The sequence below is a fragment of the Protopterus annectens genome, chromosome 1.part2 (genome assembly GCF_019279795.1).
Source record: "Protopterus annectens isolate FY-2018-M chromosome 1.part2, PAN1.0, whole genome shotgun sequence".
NCBI classification, from domain to species: Eukaryota; Metazoa; Chordata; order Ceratodontiformes; family Protopteridae; genus Protopterus; species Protopterus annectens.
The window spans coordinates 878,967,483-878,981,886 of NC_056727.1; the positions used below are offsets into that span (position 1 = coordinate 878,967,483).

At 38.7% G+C, this 14,404-nt stretch overlaps 1 protein-coding gene across 9 annotated transcripts in view; it reads right to left on the reverse strand.

Annotated features, from left to right (window-relative positions):
* The window catches only part of ZMYM4 (zinc finger MYM-type containing 4), a 3,261,850-nt gene that overhangs the window by 1,235,947 nt on the left and 2,011,499 nt on the right, over nucleotides 1–14,404 (reverse strand). The window lies entirely within an intron of this gene.

The window sequence follows — 14,404 nt, forward strand, 5'->3', positions numbered from 1 at the left end:
ATGCAATTAAATGTTAAACTGAAAAATTAGAAAAAAGTTACAATTGTCATAATTATTGGTCTTCATGAACCCATTCTCTATTAATCTCTATAATCTCTAGGATAGTATTCTCTATCTTTGACCTGGACAAAGCTTTTGACACAATCCCCCACTCAGGCATAGTAGAAAAGTTAAACTGGGAATAAACCCCTCTTGTCACTTGATGCATTGCCAACTGGCTCACATATAGGACACAGGAAATCGAAATAGGGGAAGTTACCCCTACAAGAGACCAGTCACCAGTGGAGTCCCCTTGAGTTCTGTTCTGGGGCCTCTTCTGTTTGGCATCTACTTCTCTGAAGTAAATGTCAATACCAAAGTGCTGTGGCTGATTAAAACTGCACATGACTGCAAGACAGGAGCAGTCATCAAATCCCCTAATGATGTAACCATCCTGCAGGAAGGTTTGTCCCAAATAAATAACTGGTGCCACAATCACGGTCTGAAACTTAAAGCTAAAAAATGCATTACTGTATACTTTGGAAAGTCATTTACCCCACGGAACTACCAAATTCATAATATGCTCCTAAGAGTTGATCCAGTTGTTCGGGACTTGGGAATTTATGGGGACAGTGACTTAATTTTTGGCCATGTGTCTATTGTTGTAAGAAAGTCCTTCTATATTGCACAGTTTATAAACAAAGAGATTGTGTCCAAACCTAGGAATGTCAATGCCCCCTTTTACTCAGTCCTCATTAGGCCAATCATTGAATATAATGCCTCCCTTGGTATGCATCTGTCCAGACACATGCAACAAAATGGAATGCCCAGGGAGATATCTTACTAAAAGGATACAAGGCATAAACAACATGTCCTACATGGACTGACTCAAAGTCCTGTCACTATACTTTGTATCCTACGGACTGCTAAGAGGTGACCTATGTCCAGCATAAAAGGCATCCTCCGATCCATTACTGATGGATTTAATGCACATCTGTAAGTCAGATGGCATCACAAATATTCAGTCTAGGGATCTAAACCTCTTCTGCAGCATCAACAGAATGCTTTGGAGGAACAGGTATATCTTGCAGAGGATACTGCTGTTGTGGAACAGACTCCCCCATCCACACAAAACAAAGTTCATCCCTGTCCGTTTTCAAGTGCAGCTTAGATCTATGGATAAAAAACAGAAAATTTACCTTAAAACTGCCTCATGTACTACTAATGGACAGAGGCAGCTCCTAAATGCTTTATTCACATGTACGGGTACCCTCATATTACCTGTGGTATGATCGCAGTTATTCTTATTAGGGGTAATATATAATTACTGATCATGGGGTGTGTAAAGGCAGTCTATAATAAAATGGCACAGCATATTTTGAATACAAAAAGGGAAACTGACTAGGCTTAAAATGGCCTGCAAGAGCAGCTAGCCTAGTACTTTCCTACGAACCTATTAAGTTATCAGATCCACAAGAATCTGTCCTCCTGAGATGCTTAAATAGGACTGGGAACTGGTACTAAAACATATGGCAGTGTACATCCTACTGATGCTATCTCTTTGTACCCACCTGTCCCAGTTATTCTCACTAGGGGTAACATAATCATTGACCATGGGATGAGTGAGGCCAATCTAACACAGAATGGGACTGATTAACTCAAGCATCAGTAGGGAAATTGGCTAGACTTGAAATGGTCTGCTAACTACTTGCATATAAACTACAAATAAACCATGGGTATAGTACCCAAGGGCACCAAGAATGCACAGTAAAATTCTGACAGTACTAACCATTACTGGAATGAGGACAGCAAATATTTCCCCTTACAGTTTGGGGTTATAACTATCCTCATGTATATGTTCTTCTTTACTGGTTCTGAATGTTAAAATAGTGGCAAAACCTAGAGTATAAGAAATAGTAACACTTCACTATAAAGTGACAGTGTTAAATCCTTTAGTGCTATATCATTAATAACATGAACATTTTTCTAGCAAGAAAATTATTTTAGTGAAATAAATTATATTTGTAAAATGGTAGCTGCCACATTTATGAGAATCTCTGACAAGTTGTGATGCACATTTAAGGTGGGATTGTTAAAACTGTCCAATAAACAATACTGGATTTGCAATTTAAAAAGTTAATACATTTCCACAAACTACAGCTGTTTTAGGAACTTAACATTAATAGTACATTCTCAAATATAAACACTGTTTGCTCAACCTGGGATTTAAAGGTCAGAGGCCTAATGTCTGGTTTGACTATGAGAGCTATGAACCCTTCCCTCTCTTGGCTAAATGATGGTAAACTGGAACATCAGTACACTTCCAAGATAAAGCCAGTATTCACTCAGCATCATTTTTGGTTATCTCTTTTCCATATGGAAGTCCACAGGTGGCAAACTCACTTCCAGACCAAACAAACCAAAGCTAAGGGAAGCTAAACATTGTGTATCCAGGGCACCAGGCTGCAGAGGTAGAAGATCCTGTGAATCCTGAACATTGCCAAGAGTATTCTCAACAACAACAACAAAACTATGCAGGATTCTTTTGTTTTGGGAGTTTTGGGGAAAAAGGCTGGTAACTGAATAAACTGATTCGGCAAAATGTTGCCATCACCTTGGAGATGGAGATAATGGTACTGTTTGTATGAAGACTGACCCAGTCTTTACTGAAAATCAAAAGATGGTCTTGGCACATATGGGCTTGAATTTCTGAAATTCTTCTATTCAAGGTCACTGCAATCAATAAGGCTGCCTTCTAAGAGAGAAATTTGACAGTGGATGTATAGTTGCTAGGCCAAAAGGGGGATTGGATCAGCTTTTCTAAGACAAAATTGAGATTGCATAAGCAATGAAGTGGGAAACCAGAAATCAAATAACTCCCTCAAAAATGTGAGAGTGGTGGTTTAGACAAAAATGGAGAATCCACAGGAATGCAGGCAGAAACAGTTGATGAATACACCTTTACAGAGGCATATGGCATCCTAGAGTTAACAGCTCCATCACGTCCTACAAGATCATATACATTGTACCTGAAAAGCAGGGTTCCATCTCCTCCTTTGTCACCACAGGGTAAATCTCGCCCACTTAGCTAGGTCTTAGCTATGTAGGCTTTCCTGTTAGTAGGCTTCTTAGCTTCCCTCATGATGTTAAGTGCATTCTCTGAGAACAGGTACCCAACAGGTAAAAAAGTTAAATCAACCAAAACACCACTGCTAGACTGAGGCACATCAAAGACCCCTTGAAATGAGTTGAGGTCCACGTTCTGAGATAGTAACTAGGCTAGGCATTCACTTATTCCATTAGAAGAAAGAAGAAATGTTGCCTAGGCCAAAAGAAAGCCATAGCTACACCTTCAGATTCTTATACTTATGGTTCAGGATCACCTTGAGGATCAATGGTAAAGCATTAAGAAAACAATCCACCCAGTTTGGGAGAAAAAGTTCCTTTTTTGGATCATCTCATTTGTTGACTAACTGCAGAAAAAATAACCTTGTCTATATTCTGCTTGACTAGCTCAAATGGTTTGCCAATATGTTCTACTGGGGCAGAATGTAGGATGCCTTGATGCACACTCTCAACTGTAGGGTTACCTTCCATGTGTTCAACATGACTCTGCACAAGGTGTAGAAATGTGCGCCTCCTTGTTTGTTTATGTACTGCATAACAGTACTACTGTCTGTGAAGAGGCAAACTACCTCAGATTTTATACAGGATTAAAGGCAAGTTTAGCTAGGATCACTGCTATCAACCTCCTTCACACTGATGTGCTTTTTTTTGTCATGCCCATTTGCCACGGACTCTCAGATCTCCTGGGTGAGCTACTCAAACTAAGACTGAGGCATTTATGGCCAGGATATGACACTGGGAATGATGTTTGAAGGGCTTCACCTGATTCCAGTGGACCTGAAAGACCCTCCACAACAGCTCTTATCTGACACAAGAGAAGAGCTGAAGCATATGGTCCAGTGGCTGGCTGTGCTGACATCAAGCCATCCAAAATGCCACTGCAGCTTCCTCATATGCAGTCTTGCAAGATGAACCACAGGAATGGTTGATGCCATGTACCCAAGAACCTGCAACTACTCACTGTCCTACACAAACGTCTTGTGGGACATCTCCAAGAAATAAACTGTCAGGAATTCATGTGTGTCCCAGAGCAGGAATGCTTTAAACTGGATGGATCCAGTTGGGCCTTCAAAGAAAATCACAGTCCTTAAGGGTCTGAGGTTTGACTTTGGTAGACTCAGAGAGATACCTACATACTGGAAACACTCCAAGAAGAAAATGAGGGCTCATTCTGCCTTTTACCGAGTGGATGCCTGAATCAGTCAGTCATCCAAATAGGGCCAGATAAGCACTCTCTTGGTTCAACAGGGTCTATGGTTAATTGTCGAAGAGACTAACCATCGAATGGCACACCATCAAAATCCAGTTGTTGAATGTCAATCCATCAAATGAGCAGCTCATCGAACCTGTGAGAAGGAGAAATTAACTAGCTGGCCAACACTTATCTGTCTCTCTCTTCTCTACTGTAGTTTAACCTTGGACTTGGTACACATAGTTAGGGAGGGTGTGGGGGTGAAGCCCCCTGCATGGGTGGGTTTGAAATACTGCCATTTGTGAGATGGGGAAGTGCTGGCCAACTAGCTACTTTTCCCATCTCAAAGGTTTGATGAACTGCTCATTCAATGGCTGTATATTCGACAACTGGATTTTGATGATGAGCCATTCAATGGTTAGTCCATTCGACAATTAACCAAAACCCCGGTTTAACAATGTGTGATTACAGAAGCTAAGACACAATGCAAACACACTGGGCATAATAGCCTAACAAAATGGCAAAGAAGTACAGTGCAATGAAAAAGTACTTGCCCCCCTTCCTGATTTCTTTTTTTTTTTTGCATATTTGTCACACTTAAATGTTTCAGATAATCAAACAAATTTAAATATTAGACACATATTAGACAAAGATAATCTAAGTAAACACAAAAATGCAGTTTTTAAGTGATGATTTTATTTATTAAGGAAAAAAACTATCCAAACCTACATGGCCCAATGTGAAAAAGTAATTGGCCCCTTGTTAAATCATGAAGTAACTGTGGTTAATCACATTTTTGGGAAAGGTGAGTTAAATTTCACTAGCCACACCCAGGCCTGATTACTGCCAGATCTGTTGAATCAAGAGATCACTTAAATAGATCCTGTCAGACAAAGTGAAGTAGGCCAAAAGATCCCAAAAATGAAGACATCATGCCGCGATCTCAAGAAATTCTGGAACAGATGAGAAACAAAGTAATTGACATCTATCAGTCTGGAAAAGGTTACAAAGCCATTTCTAAAGCTTTGGGACTCCAGCGAACCATAGTGAGAGCCATTATCCACAAATGGAGAAAACATGGAACAGTGGTGAACCTTCCCAGGAGTGGCCGGCCTACAAAAATTACCCTAAGAGTGCAGCGACGACTCATCCAAGAGGTCACAAAAGAAACAGAGGCTTCACTTGCCTCAGTTAAGGTCAGTGTTCATGACTCAACTGTAAGAAAGAGACTGAGCAAGAATAGCATGCATGGCAGAGTTCCACGGCGAAAACCACTGCTGACCAAAAAGAACATAAAGGCTCGTCTCACTTTAGCCAAAAAACATCTTGATGATCCCAAGACTTTTGGGAAAATATTCCGTGGACTGATGAACCAAAAAGTTGAACTTTTTGGAAGCTATACATCCCGTTACATCTGGTGTAAAAGTAACACAGCATTTCAGAAAAAGATCATCATGCCAACACTCAAACATGGTGGTGGTAGTGTGATGGTCTGGGGCTGCTTTGCTGCTTCTGGACCTGCATGACTTGCTGTGATTGATGGAACCATGAATTCTGCTCTCTACCAAAAAATCCTGAAGGAGAATGTCCGGCCATCAGTTCGTGACCTCAAGCTGAAGCGCACTTGGGTTCTGCAGCATGACAATGATCCAAAACACACCAGCAAGTCCACTTCTGAATGGCTTAAAAAAAAACAAAATTAAGGTTTTGGAGTGGCCTAGTCAAAGTCCAGACTTGAATTCAATTGAGATGCTGTGGCATGACCTTAAAAAGGCGGTTCATATTCAGAAACCCTCCAATATGACTGAATTAAAACAATCCCACAAAGAAGAGTGGGCCAAAATTCCTCAACAGCAATGTGAAAGACTCACTGCCAGTTATCACAAACGTTTGACTGCAGCTGTTGCTGCTAAGGGTGGCACAAACAGTTATTAGGTTTAGGGGGCAATTACTTTTTCACATAGGGCCATGTAGGTTTGGATAGTTTTTTTTCCCTTAATAAATAAAATCATCACTTTAAAAACTGCATTATGTGTTTACTTGGATTATCTTTGTCTAACATTTACATTTGTTTGATGATCTGAAACATTTAAGTGCAACAAACATGCAAAAAAATAAGAAAACTGGAAGGGGGCAAATACTTTTTCATTGCACTGTAAGTTGGTAGGGACAGCCCCTACCCACAAATACAATGAAGTATTTATGGACCCTCTGCATGGTAATATGAAGGCAGAATGTTTTACTTTCAGGGTATAAATAGCAAAAATCAAAAAATAGCCAGCACTCTTAAGTCTGTGAGAATCAAAATTAATATAGATTTATTTAAACCAACCAAAAACAAACCAGTTTCAGCATCAAGCCTTCATCAGTGTTATACAAAAGACCCCAAAATACCTGCCTTATAAAGCAAAGAAAATACAATGACTGGTTGTCTATAAATGCTCATTAAGCCCAGGTGAGAACATACCCCCTCCCAGCTTGAGGATCCACGTTTTCTCTTTTTTATTTAGTAAAATATGGCAACCACTTTTGTCCCTTCAATCCAAAGTTATTCTGTCAATAATTCCAAAATTAAACTTGGCTAAACAATGTGAAATCGAGTGTTTAAACAGAGCATTTGAACGATGTCTGCACCTTATATCTCTAATATGTTCAGAAATTCTAATTTTAATGGAGCAAGAGGTTTGGCCGATGCAACATGCTGAGCAGCTAGAGGTAGCTAAATAAATTACCCAATCAGTATTTCAACTACCAAAAACATTAATATCAAAAACAACAGAAGTGTTTTTGGAGGTGAAACGTTTGGTTTGACATATCTACCTACAAGAACTACAATTACCACAAGGTTAACAACCTGATAAGGTATGACCCTCAATGGTAGTTTGATGTGTATTACAGCCTGATGTAGTCAATTGCTTATAACAATTTAACCAGCTACCCAATGTTTTGCCTTTCCTATATGGAAAGAAGCATTTTGATGGTAACAAATTACTTAAACATTCATCTGGTAACAAAATACCACAATATTTTTGTACTTTTGTAGCAAACCTGTAAAAAATCGTGTGTTACTACCATAATTAGTGCGTAGTCTCAAGGGTCGTTTATGAATGTGTCTGGTCTTCTATTATAACAACTGGGATTGAGCAATAATATTCACCAAATTAGAAGTACTGACTACCTGGGTATAATTATAACCCCCATCATTAAACCTCATAATAAGGTCTTAATTCTGAATTGATAACTCCTGTTCCAAAGAACAAATCCTTTGTAACCTTAAAAACTGAGATTTGGGAAAGTTTCTTGTAATATGAACATGATAGCAGCTATTGACATATGTAAGAGTATTGCTGTGTTGATGTTTCCTATATATTGCACTAGCTAAAGTGCCATCCTCCTGCACATACCATCACATCCAGAAACACAATTCTAGTTTGATGAAAATTTAAAGTAAAATTGATCCCCCATTTATTTTCATTAAGATATTCCACAAATTCTTGTAAATATTGCAAATCCAATCTCCACACAAGCCAGCAATCATCCAAATGCATGCACAAGGTATCTAACGAATTCAAGAAAAAATTAACTAGCTGGCCAACACTTATCTGTCTCTCTCTTCCCTACTGTAGTTTAACCTTTGTTCTTTGATGTAGCCCATGAACAAATCAGCATAAATGGGGGCAAAACAATCCCCCATAACTGTGCCTTTCAACTGCAAACAACATTCATCCATGAAGTAAAAGACATTTTTGGTTAATACATGTTCAGTCAAACAAAACAAAAAGGTGGTGAAACTAGGACTGTAAATAGCAGCCTGGTTTAACCAGTACTCCAAGGCTAATAAATCCGCCCAGTGGGGAATGTTACTATATAGGGCCATGACATCTAATGTACAAAGATACCAACCTTTTTCAAGTTGAGTGTCCTGTATAATATTACGAAAATCTGTCATGTCTTGGATCTGTGATCTAACTAAACTGAGTAATGGCTTTAAATAAAGATAAAAGGATTATGGTGGCTCAGTTAATGATCCCCTCCTGGAGACGATGGGTTGACCTGGTGGTTGCCATAAATCCTTGTGGATTTTTGATAGTAAATAAAAATATTGTTTAGAGGGATCTGGAACCATCAAATAATAAACCGTATCCTTAGAAATGATCCCTTCCTCCAGTGCCAACTCCAAATATCTGTGTATTTCAAACTTAGATTTGACAGTGAGATCCAAAAACATCTGTTGATAAAACTGATGGTCCATCAACTGTTTTTAGCCTCTGAAAAATACACAGACCAGTCCCAAACTAGTAGAGAACCATCCCTGTCGGCAGTATTAATCAGTAATTGTTTGCTGTTACTCAAAGTTTTAAGGGCTTGATACTCTGTCATGGTTAGATTACTGTTCCGTATTTTCTTATGTGAATTATAAGAAAAACGTAAATCACAAATTATTTGTTGTTGAAAAACCTCCACATACTTGTTCAGAGTAGGTGAAAAAGTAGATGGTCTAAACTTAAACCCAACCGTAGCCTGTTCAGTATTAAGTTTATCATAAAAAAAATTTCAAATTCAATGTTCTGCAAAAAGAATATCCTGAACAAAAACATCTTCCAGAACCAAATAACTAGGAATAAATTCCATACCTTTATTCAACAATTCATTTTTAGTTTCAGACAACTATGTAGAAGTCATTGTGGAAAAATTCTACTTGGGTAACATCAGCTGTAACAATGACTCTAATGTAGAAGCCCCGTTTACGATACTTACATCCAGCCCCCCTGTTTCTTCTAAGGGTGCAATATTATTTTTCTTTTTAGCTCTAGGTAAACCCGGAGTAGTGTCTCCCTCCGTGTCAGCAGCAGATAAAAAATCCTCTGCTGAAGTTTTCATCTATCAGTAGATTTCAATATTGATTTTTCATTTTTCTTTTTGAAGGAACTCCAAGACGTTTTTTTTGTCCAAAAATTTAATACCTTTCTGAATCTGAAACTGTTTCCCATGTTCATAATCCTTAATGTCACACTGAAATTTTTTAAACATGCAGGACTTCCTTCTCTGTCAAAATGAGATACTTAGTTAACCCTAAAAAAGTTCCCTGTAAGCATTTTGTTGTTCAAAAGGTTTAGGCAAATTACATAAATTAGAAACAGTATCAACCAAATGATCTATTTTTCATTCATAAAATAATAATGTAGTGACAAATAACACTGAAGCTGTTTGTTGTGCTTTGTGCCAATCACGATGTAAAGCCTCATCCATACCTTTTACGTAAGGTTGTATGCACACCCTAAACCCTCTAGCAGTAATACCTCTGTTATGGTAAGCTTTAAATAATCTAAGGTGTCATACATTAGATCTTAATTCCTTCAGAGTAACAGGAATTTGTTGAAAAATATCTGCACAAGATGAAACACTAGACATATTATCAGGTGTTTGGAAACAAGCTCCTTGGGATGACTCAAAAACTCTCACATCATCTTTATCTGCTGCTAAACCCTTAAGAATATGGATGAGATCCATAAACATAATGAAACGTGTGTGTATATATATATATATATATATATATATATATATATATCCAAACTACAACATATAACCCTGAATATAAATGCAATTTCAACAAAAACTATTATGAAGACCAAATTTCAAAAACTGACTGACAAAAACATGTTAAAAAAAACATGGATATAAAAATAAACATTTAAAGATATATCAACATTATAACTATTAAAAAGTCCAATCATAAATATATCAAACTTCATTTTACGACACTCTGATCTAAATTGTACATCAAATAATAAACTGAACCAATATGATGCCACAGGGAACCAATATATCTATTTGTCTTCAAAGAATCCTGTTGTGCCTTCACTGGAGAAAATCCACGGAAAGAACATACAGAAATAATCAAACTGCTGCAAAAACCACCAGTTTATTATTACGGCTGCTGGTAACTGATAATGAAATAATGTACCTGCAGAGCAAAACTAATAGTTAAATAATTGTTAAACGACCATGGCGAAAATAATTCCAAAAGTTACCAGCCACATTGGCTGATAATATGACTGTTACTCGCTAGTTTATTTAGTGGAAAGATGCCAAACAGTTGGCAATATAAAGGCAAAACCCTTACAACATAAATTGAATTTCACTTACATGCCCCGACAGTCATGGAAACCTGCAAAAAATGCAATGGTTTCATCATGATGAAGTATAATCCATGAAAACATCGTCTTACAACCTTATAAACAGAAAGTCAAAAAAATATGACTCCCGGTGAATTGTCATAAACTTGGAGTGAGCTCACCAGCCAAACCAATTGAAAAACCCAAAAGTTATTACAAGTAAAACAGCCGATTCAAAATGAATTATGAAAACGAAACCAGTTCTGTAATGCAGTCTTCTAAAAATCAAACATGAAAAATTTTTCTTGGATAATCCAAACCAAAAACGAATGGAAAATGATAGCTGCCCGACCAGCAGCAAACGTAATATCTCTGTTTTCGCTGGTGTAATGGTATGCTTGCCAACTAGCAATTTGTAAATCCCAAAACCTGTTAATGAAGGCAGTACGCTGCTTATTCTGTTGATTTTGCGTGCCTAAATTGTAGAACAAATGCAGTTGCTCTCATATCACTCATAAATAACCCTCATGTGTCTCATCTCAAAAACATTGGCCAAATTCCATCTTTAAGTACACAACCACAATAAATGGCCTACATAAATAAATTATTACCAAATGCCTGGAAAAAGAAGTATATATCACAACAATGTGCTAATACACTAAGGCATATAAATTAGCCAATAGATCCAAATGGCTCAACTCAGCTCAAAGAAAAATCCAAGAGTGAAACAATTAAAATAATCTATATGCCCCACAGTAACATGCCAGTATGGAAAGGTACATGGCTAAAAAGGTATGAATGACAAAAATAAAAAAATAGCCAGCACTAAGTCTGTGAGCCAAAATTAATATAGATTTACTTAAACCAACCAAAAACAAACCAGTTTGACATCAAGCCTTCATCAGTGTTATACAAAAGATCCAAAAGTACCCACATTTTAAAGCAATGAAAATACAATGATTGTCTATAAATGCTCATTAAGCCCAGGTGAGACACCCCCCCCCTAGCTTAATGATCCACACTTTCTCTTTTTTATTTAGCAAAATTTGCCAACCACTTTTGTCCCTTCTATCCAGAGTTATTCTGTCAATAATTACAAAATTAAACTTGGCCGAACAATGTGAAATTGGGTGTTTAAACAGAATTTGAACTACATCTGCACCTTATATATCACTAACATGTTCAGAAATTCCAATTTTAAAGGGGAAGAGATTTGTCCGATGTAAAATGCAGAGCAGCTACAGGAGCTAAATAAATTACCCAATCAGTACTATATCTACTAAAAATAATAATATCAAAAACAACAGAAGTGTTTTTGGACACAAAACTTGGTATATATAGTTGGGGGGTGAAACTCCCCACACGTATTAGTTTGAAATACTGCCGTTTGTGAGATGGGGAAGTGTTGGCCAATTATTTACTTTGCCCCATCTTAAAGGTTCGATGAACTGCTCATTCAATGGATGTACGTTCAACAACTGGATTTCGATAACGTGTCGTTTGATGGTTAGTCTGTTCGAAAATTAACCATAAACCCGGTCTAACAATGTGTAATTAAAGGAGCTAAGACACAATGCAAACATACTGGGCATAATAGCCTAACCAAATGGCAAAGTAGTAAATTGTTAGGTGCAGCCCCTACAACAAATACAATGACGTATTTAAGGTCCCTGTGCATGGTAATATAAAGGCAGACATGTCTTAGTTTCAGGGAGGCCATCCTGACATATTTATTTAGCATGGACAGATACAGTATTGGCTTCCATAGCCTCCACCTTCCTTGGGATTAGGACAAAGATTCATGAATAAAATCTCTGTCCAACTTCTTCCTGGGGAAACCTTTCTTCTGCTCTGTACAGAATGTGTTCCTCCAGTAGGGGGATGCATCACATGTCCCTGTTTATAGGTTCAGTTTGTTACTAAGCTTGCACCCAAAGGAAGCCATCAAGAAGCTCAGCCACATCATCTAATACTGAGGGGAGACTAGCAGTGACACTAATGGTATACCCTGAAACTTTGGCTCTCTTTTAGAAATTAAGCTTCCACCCTTTGGATACTACTTATAATACCCACCTGTCCTGGGCTATGTTTCTCCATCTGTCTGTAAACACAGATACTCTACCTCCAATCTACTTCACAATGGGAGGTGGGATGGAAAGATTTGAAGGAAACAGCTTGAGTGGCATTTGGGGTAGAGGCATGAGAGAGAGAGAGCCCAGATGTAATCAAGACTACACCTCATGAGGTAAGTGCACTTGTGGGCTCACAGTTTCCTCTTATGGTCCTGCTGTTATCTTTTTAAAGGGTTGCCTTTTTAACTTTTGAATCTTTACCTTTTTAGTGTATTAACTGCGGTGGTGGTGTTGCGGTAGCGTTGTCGCCTCACAGTAAGACGTCCTGTTCGATTCTCAGCTAGAGCGTCTTGTGTGTGGAGACATGCGTGAATGGGCGTACCTTCGTTGAAGGTTGTGCGTCAGGGCCGGCAACACGGCACGTAAAAATCTACTGCCAATCATTAGCAGACCGGAGTTCCGCTGTGGTGACCCCTAACCCGGAAAAGCCAAAAGACACAACAACTTTTTTCTTAGTGTCAGTAAAATGGCAGATTTTAGACAGGTAGTTCCTGTCACACCAGGTGACAGGTTGATGAAGATGCTTAACCAGCTGAATGGTTTTCCACTTCAGTCTTTTAAATCCTCCAAGGGCTGGGCATCCAAAACATACCCTTGTTTAACAGGGCATCAGCTGCACTATGACTTCATCTGGCAGGGATTTTCTCCACAGAACAGCATGTGTATGGATGATGGTCCTTGTGATAGCCACTATGAATGCTACAGACTCAGTATCATAATTACATTTGGTAGCATGTTTACCAATCTGTAAGGCCTGCTGGGCTTGTTGTATGATTTTTGCATTCATAGAAGCATCAGTGATCCTTACAACCTTTGTCATTATCCATTTTATAACATCAGCCAGACATCTGACTTAATGGATCTGACAGCTTAGTATTCTAAAAAGCAAGAGTGGCTGCTATGTATACTTTCTACTCAAAGTGGTTTAGGATGGGGTTTTACTGGTCATTAGGAAGAAAGCTAGAGAACTGAACAAGTTTATACCCTTTGTCAGGATCCAATGACACCACAGCTAGCTCTAGAAAAGGTTTCTTATGAAAGAACAGAATTCAAGGATCCAGAAAATCCATCTGCCTACCTAAAAGCAGGTACTGACAGCCCAATTCCCAAGGGAGATGCAAAACACACATCCTTTAAGACATCAAGGAAAGGAGGAAATGTCACAAGGCTTAGATGGATCCATGTCCAGAAGGTCTACAGATTTTTTCTGGGCTTCAAATACTTCCTTAGTTTTCCATTTGAAACGTTCAACTTCAATAAAGTAGCCACAACCACAGAGGACTTGTCCGTGTGTGTGGTGGTGGTGGTGGTGGTGGTGGTGGGGGGGGGTAACAGGAAACATAGTGTCATCAGTGTCAAATGCTAAGGAAGAAGACATCTGTGAGTTATACATCACATCTCCCTCCTTAGATGAGTCTAACTTTTCTGACTTTCTGTAAGAGGAAGATTCCCTTCATAGGGAAAATTGCTGAAACTGACATCTGGTCTAGCCTTGGTAGAAAATTTTGTATAAAAGATAGTCCTGTGGTAGCCTTTGCTAATATCAGATGTAACACTTGGGTGAGCTGGACACACCTGCAGTCTGGTCATGGGCATGCAGGGGGCAGAGGTCCTAATTTTTGGCCATCTTTGAGGGCTGGGTACAGGGACAGGCCTCCTGGACCTCTATGCTCTGAAGACATTCTCTAATACCAGGACTAATCTGACTCCAACCTCCTCCAGGCAGATAACTACATGGGTATCACACCCATATGTCCAGGAGGAGGCATTTGGACTGACCAGTACTACCTAGGATTTCACTAGCAATGTCTGCTAACCTACCAAGCTAGGAACTATGCAAGCATGTCATTGGGGGTAGC